The sequence below is a fragment of the Eleutherodactylus coqui genome, chromosome 2 (assembly GCF_035609145.1).
Source record: "Eleutherodactylus coqui strain aEleCoq1 chromosome 2, aEleCoq1.hap1, whole genome shotgun sequence".
Taxonomy (NCBI): Eukaryota; Metazoa; Chordata; class Amphibia; order Anura; family Eleutherodactylidae; genus Eleutherodactylus; species Eleutherodactylus coqui.
This window is the reverse complement of record NC_089838.1, coordinates 217,085,737-217,093,831: the sequence shown is the minus strand read 5'-3', so window position 1 is coordinate 217,093,831 and position 8,095 is coordinate 217,085,737.

Below are 8,095 nucleotides of genomic sequence, written 5' to 3'. Positions count from 1 at the left end.
CGATAATTCGTTCATCGTTCACTTTCTGCCGGCATGAAAATCAAACGAAGATCGGCCCATCTAATCAGACAGTCGCTCATCTAGCAACAACTGCTTGTTTATTGTGAATAGAGGTGGGTGGCTGGAGCGATCTGCGGCCCGCTCTGCCTCCATTCACTGAGCAATTCTGTGTGAAAGAGCGCTGAAGTGCCCAACAGTGTCAAAGGGCACTAAGCCCATTGATCCTGCAGCCATAGCCTTACATTTCCATCCTACGTTTTGCTAACTGACCAAATATACAGTATGTTACTAAGAAGTCAGGGCTCGTTCAGACAAGCGCTGTTTTCGCGCTGTTAGCTGTGCACTAAATGAGCTTCTAATAGGAACCAATAGGTTCCTATATGTAGAAGCGTTCACATAAGAGAATATTAGGTGCACTGAATCAGCGCATCTAACAAAAGACTGGTCATGCAAGTGCAAACTCGCATGGCGGCTCCTATGTGCGTGCAGCAATAAGACCTGTCCTATCGTTGGTGCGTGTTTTCCATAAACTCCCATGGGAGCCTTGAAAGCACGCAGCACGCACCTCGGATCATGTGAACGGGCTACGACAAGTAGTCTGAAGTAGCCTGTTCATGTGATCTTTACAGCATTATAGCCGCAATTTTATATAAATATAAAAATTTAATATTACACAAGGAGAGCCAGTATGAAGCTTCTGTTCAAGTACTGCATATAGTTAAGGAACAAGCAGGTGGCTGTACATTAACCCTTTCCAATCCAGTGTCTGACCTCTGAAGACATTATGATTTAAGGCTGTACAGCTCTGATGTTGGAAGACGTCCGTCGGGGTTCTCTTACTGTATATTGCAAGCCTCTCTGCTGTTGGAGCCTATCCAGCATGTCACCTCATGCAGTACTGGCTTTAGCCAGCATATAGCGCCATTGTATAATGGCAGAAAAAGAGTAAGCCCCCTAGGAAAACCAGGATACAAATTGGATTGAAAAGGGTTAAATGTGAATTCTTATCATTTATTTTAGAAATTCTCATGTGTAAATTATTGTTGGATCTTTACATCACGGTATATTAAATAATCACCATATATTTAATAACTGCTGGATATTACCAGTTGGTGGTGTGTCAGACTGTGTAAGAACATGCTTTTAACCCCTTAAAGACCAGACCTCTTTCTCATTTTCGGGTTTTTCCTCTTTCTCATTTTCGGGTTTTTCCTCTGCACTTTCCAAAAATCATAACTATTTTATTTATCCATAGATGTAGAAGTGTGAGGGCTTGTTTTTACAGCACAAGTTGATGTTTTTTAATTGTACTATATAATGTACCATATAATGAAAAACGTAACAAAATTTCTAAGTGGAGTGAAATGGAAAAAACCTGCAATGTTTTGGGGTCTTATGTTTGTGGCGTACATACTGCGGATAAAAATGACATGATAACTATTCTGTGGACCAGTACGATTATGACGATACCAAATTTATATATATTGTTGCTGTACTACTTAAAAAAAACAAACAAAACATCTTCAGATAAAGTAAAATGATCTTCTGACTGGCATAACGTTTTATTTTTTCATTGTGTGAGGGCTCATTTTTTTGCAGGACGTCCAGTAGTTTCTATTGGTACCATTTTGGTGTACATACAATTTTTTTAGCACTTTTTATTACATTTTTTCTTGGATGTGGTGTGACCAAAAATGTGCAAGTCTGGCGTTGTGTATTTTTGTTCTTCATATGGAACTAATAATGCATTACTTTGATAGATCAGAATTTTACGGACACAGCAATATTAAATATGTTTTTTTTAAATGTATTTAAAAATATGGAAAAAGTTTTTTTGTTTTTACTTGTTCTTTTTATTTTCTCTAACAATTATTAAAAGTTGTCAGTTTGTCCATTTTTTTGTCCACACAGGCATTCACGCCACAGGCATGGCTTGATAGGCAATCAGTGATAGCAGCACTGAGGGGCCTTTAGAAGGCCCCAAGCTGCCATGGCAACTGAACAGCATCTTGCGGGAGCTGTTTGGAACCCCCAAACTTCATTCAAGGAATTAAAATGCCGTTATCAGAATGGACAACACCATTTAAAGGGTTAACAGCCGCGATCAGAGTTTATGCTGATCATGGCTGTTGCTAGCGGTTGTCAGCTGTAAAGACCCACTTACATGGAGCCATGATCACTCCAAATTTGCTCAACAGTTTGAGTAACAGTTTTGGACGATCATCTTTGCATAACTATAAGTAGCTAATTAGCTACTTAAGAGTTAATGCAGGCAGAGCAGGACACTCCGGGATAGCTCAGAGAACAACACAGCTGTTTTGTATAGGCAAACAGCTGCTTTGTTCTTGGCGCTTTCAGACGGTGTCCCGCTGAGAGATATCAGCGCATGGTGCTGATAAGGCTCATCTCTACTCTCTAGCTAGCTAGAAATAAGCGATGAACGAACAGAACACGATGGCAGCGCATTTAGATAGGACGATTATTGCTCAAATGACGGCTTTCTGAGTGAATTTTGAGTAATAATCGCTGTGTCTAAATGGGCTCTAGAAACAGCCGGCACCCAAATTGTATTGAACGGGATCAGTTATCTAAACCCCAATTGCAAAGGACGTAAGTGTATGTCATGTGTCATTATGGGTTGTTAATGAAGGGAATTATAACACCCAGCTGTCAATTTATTTTTTAAATATTTACAAGGAATAACAGAGAAATGGAACAACACAGAGTTATGAAAAAAATATGCTCCAGAATTGTTATTGAATCCACAGCCGGGTCGGATTCCGCTAGTGAAATCTCACAGCGGAATCAGACCGAGCACCACTCAGAGACTCTATACTCACCTCTCCGGATCCCTAGCGAGTTTCTCACCCAGCGAGCCGGCACTGGGTGGTGATGTGGATTCTCGTGGTATTTCTGCTGTGCTCACAGCAGAATTATCATGGGACGGACGGCATCTAATGACTGCAATGGAAGCCGTCTGTGCGATTTTCCACATAGAATAGAACATGCTGCGATTACTCTTCCACGAGCAGAAAATCGCAGTTGATTTCTGCTCGTGGGGATGGGAGAATCATTTACCACAGCATGTCTATGGACGGACATTGCTGCGGAATTTGTGGCGGGTGTCTAACCACGAATTCCGCAGCGCTAATCCATCCGTGGGTATTGGGTCTTAAAGCAGATATGTCAGGAGAGCTGTTTTAACATGCTTCTGTTTTTAAATGACTTGTCCATTTGCATGAGTATAGGCTCATACTGTAATGACAGAGCTCAGTGCAACGTTACACAAATAACCAGCAGGTGGCAACAAAGAACATTGAAATTGATCTTGGTTATTTTATTGCCTATTCTAGGGTAAATGTAATGTATAAATAGATTTTTCATATCGCTGGGATTTTAGACACAAATTACACCTGATAGACTAGATCTCCATAACTAAACACCTCAAAATATTGAATCTGCAGCGTTTTTCAGTAAGACTGTGGATTCTTTGCAAATCAACTGGAAATTCTACAGGATTTACGGTCCGTGTGAAACCAGCCTTCAGCTACCAGACTCTTCTTCTCTCTCCATGTTTCTTGATCAGCAGCACCACAAAACTCTCCTGATCTCTGCAACTATCTGTTCATCATGGGGATTCTACTATCTAGAGGAGGCTGCGACTGATATAGTAATCTTTGACAGAGTTGTGCCAGCACACAACGTTTCCATGTGAGTTGCATTCATTAGTTTGCAAGCCATATAGTATTTTAAAAAGGGGTTGTGTGCTTTCATTATGAAAACTCTTATGGGCCTGAGTTAGACCGGAAAAATATTGTATATTCACTTGTTTTTTGTTCCCCCCGGGGACAGCTAAGTGGCTGCTCCATTCCCTGGCATCGAAGGTCTGGTGATCAGAGGCCTCAGTGTCAGCTCCAAACTCCTGATATCAATACTCACATCCTAGGCACCATGATGTCAGGAGTTCATTGCAGTCTCTAATTAAAAGTTTTTATAATGAAACCACATAACCCCTTTAACCCCTTAAGGACCAGGCTGTTTTGGTCCTAAAGGACCAGACACTTTTTTGGGATTTCACTCATGTGGTGGTTTTACTGCCCTATTTTTATTTCTACAGTTATCCAAATTATTTTGCTGTATTTTGTTTTTCTGTTACATATACGGCTATTTTCTCATATCTTTTTTCACTCATTTCCCCACTCACCCCCCATTTTTAGATTTATTAGGGTAAAAAGCTTAAATATTTTTTTTTTCAATTTAAAGTTGTTTATTTTTAAAATGTGTAAATTTACACTAAATAAAGTATGGGAATGGGTTCCTCATTTTTTCAGATGTTTTGATATATAATTTGTATGGTTTGGGATTACAGGGTGCATATGGCGACAGTTTTGGTTGGCATAGGCGGTGAGTCATTTTCTTTTTTACGTATATATTTTTATTTTAGGGCTCAGTCAGCAGGAGTTTGTTTTCTGCGTATTTTTCTGCGCAAAACACAAATGCACAAAACTTTGTGTAACCAAAGCGGGACATCACACGTGAAAAAAAGCATTTGGCTGCGTTCATGCGCACATAATGTGTGCTGTCCACTATTCACTGCTGCGGCTGTGACAGCTGCAGCAGGGGATTCCTTAGATGTGAAACCTGTGGATGCTGTCACATCCAGGGGTTTCACCTTGTGGTCAACGGGGTGGTGGCAGCAGCGGCAGCCCCATTGACATACAGAGAAGATTGCGATCCTCTGCTACAGCTGTGACAGCTGTGGCCGAGGATTTCTTCATCTCCAGGGACAGCATTGTCACAGTGTCACAGTGGCCCTAATGGATACCCCTGTTTGTCCCGAGACATACCCATTATAGCCCTAATATTATGTCCGTATGCCCAATCCAAACAGAGCATTAAACTTCAACTGTCTTTTAACTTTTACGTAATCGTCATTATCCATTGGATAACGACGATCACTCATCGCGGCTCTTGTTCACTGCTCCAAAATCTCGGCTACCTTTAGTAGCAAGAAGCAAGGAGATTTTACTTTTTTCTGGGCCCTCCCCAGCTTCTGTACTTGCGTCCTCCATTTTGACGAGGGGAGCATGCGACAAAGCTGAGAAAAGGTCAGCGGATAAGGATCCCATTGGGGGACATCGCCGGAGGCCTTAAGTAATTTCACCTCCCCTCACAGATTAGATCCGTGATGAGATGTGAAACTTTAACTTTTTTTTACTTTTACATGATCGCTGTTATTCGATGGAATTCGTAAAATCTCTAGGCTCTTAGTTACGTTTGATAGCCAGGAGTTGGGAGATTTTAAAAATAACACGGCAATCCACAGCTGTTGCGCATGTGTCTGCCATTTCAGCGACGGGCGCATGCGCAGAAGCCGGGGTATGGTCCGTGGATAAATCTGAAAGTTTTAGGTACAAAATTTCATCTCCCCTCATGGATATGATCCGTGTGGGGAGATGAAACAAACTTTTTTTCTTTTTTTTACTTTTACATGATCACTGTTATTCATTGAATAACAATGATCATGTGACCAGGAAACGCATCTCCGGTGAGATCTCCCTTCTCTTGGCTACTCATACTAACTGGGAAAAGAGAGTTTTTAAATTTCTTGGGCCTCCTGGCCTGTGCCTGCGTGTGACCTAATGACATCTGGAGCACATTCGCAGGTGACCGGTGCCGGTGACCAGAATGCCGTGGGACATCGCGGAGGAGGTACTCTCAGCTCCTTTCATAGATCGGATCCATGAGGGGAGCTGAATCTTTAACTTTTTAAACTTTGTATTGAATTTAATGTGATCACCGGTGGATACCAGCAATCACGTGACCAGGAGGGGGGCTTCCCACAGCCCCCCATGACAGCTCCACGTTGTCGTCTACCTCCGGTAACCAACAGCATGGAGCTGTCATGTCCACAGCCTGCAGGGCTTTAATCCCCAGAGTGAGCGTGTTTTTACAGCCCTGGTTATTAAAGGCCGGCAAACCAGGATGTAGAAAGTCTATGGGGTGGTCACTAGAGATGAGCGAGCACCAAAATGCTCGGGTGCTCGTTATTCGGGACGAACTTTTCGCGATGCTCGAGGGTTCGTTTCGAGTAACGAACCCCATTGAAGTCAATGGGCGACCCGAGCATTTTTGTATTTCGCCGATGCTCGCTAAGGTTTCCTTGTGTGAAAATCTGGGCAATTCAAGAAAGTGATGGGAACGACACAGCAACGGATAGGGCAGGCGAGGGGCTACATGTTGGGCTGCATCTCAAGTTCACAGGTCCCACTATTAAGCCACAATAGCGGCAAGAGTGGGGCCCCCCCCTCCCAAAAACTTTTACTTCTGAAAAGCCCTCATTAGCATGGCATACCTTAGCTAAGCACCACACTACCTCCAACAAAGCACAATCACTGCCTGCATGACACTCCACTGCCACTTCTCCTGGGTTACATGCTGCCCAACCGCCCCCCCTCCCCCCCACAGCGCACACCAAAGTGTCCCTGTGCAGCCTTCAGCTGCCCTAATGCCTCACCACCCTCATGTCTATTTAGAAGTGCGTCTGCCATGAGGAGGAACCGCAGGCACACACTGCAGAGGTTGGCACGGCTAGGCAGCGACCCTCTTTAAAAGTGGCGGGGCGATAGCCCACAATGCTGTACAGAAGCAATGAGAAATAGAATCCTGTGCCACCGCCATCAGGAGCTGCACACGTGGGCATAGCAATGGGGAACCTATGTGTCACACACTATTCATTCTGTCAAGGTGTCTCTGCATGCCCCAGTCAGACCGGGCTTTTTAATTCATAGACACAGGCAGGTACAACTCCCTATTGTGAAGTCCCTGTCGACCGACAGCATGGGTGGTTTCCTGGAACCCACCGGCGGTACATAAAAATATCCCATTGCATTGCCCAACACAGCTGAGGTAGTAATGTCGTGCTTAATGCAGGTGGGCTTCGGCCCACACTGCATGCCCCAGTCTGACTGGGGTTCTTTACAAGTGGAAACAGATGCATTTATAATTCCCTGTGGACCCACAGCAGGGGTGGGTGCCAGGAAGCCACCGGCGGTACATAGAAATATCCCATTGCATTGCCCAACACAGCTGAGGTAGTAATGTCGTGCTTAATGCAGGTGGGCTTCGGCCCACACTGCATGCCCCAGTCAGACTGGGGTTCTTTACAAGTGGACACAGATGCATTTATAATTCCCTGTGGACCCACAGCAGGGGTGGGTACCAGGAAGCCACCGGCGGTACATAGAAATATCCCATTGCATTGCCCAACACAGCTGAGGTAGTAATGTCGTGCGTAATGCAGGTGGGCTTCGGCCCACACTGCATGCCCCAGTCTGACTGGGGTTCTTTTCAAGTGTACAGATGTAGTAAAAACTCTGTGTGCACCTACAGCATGGGTGGCTCCCTGGAACCCACCGGCGGTACATAGAAATATCCCATTGCATTGCCCAACACAGCTGAGGTAGTAATGTCGTGCTTAATGCAGGTGGGCTTCGGCCCACACTGCATGCCCCAGTCAGACTGGGGTTCTTTTCAAGTGTACAGATGTAGTAAAAACTCCGTGTGCACCTACAGCATGGGTGGGTGCCAGGAAGCCACCGGCGGTACATAAAAATATCCCATTGCATTGCCCAACATAGCTGAGGTAGTAATGTCGTGCTTAATGCAGGTGGGCTAAAAATTTATTTGATTACACTGTAGGCGAGGGCCCACAAAAATTGCTGTATCAACAGTACTAATGTACCTGAAAAAAATTGGCCATGGCCAACCAAGAGGGCAGGTGAAACCCATTAATCGCTTTGGTTAATGTGGCTTAAGTGGTAACTAGGCCTGGAGGCAGCCCAGTTTAACGAAAAATTGGTTCAAGTTAAAGTTCCAACGCTTTTCAGAGCATTGAAACATCTAAAAATTGTTTAGAAAAATTATGAGTGAGCCTTGTGGCCCTAAGAAAAATTGCCCGTTCAGCGTGATTACGTGAGGTTTCAGGAGGAGGAGCAGGAGGAGGAGGAGGAGGAGGAGGAATATTAGACACAGATTGATGAAGCAGAAATGTCCCCGTTTTGGATGGTGAGAGAGAACGTAGCTTCCATCCGCG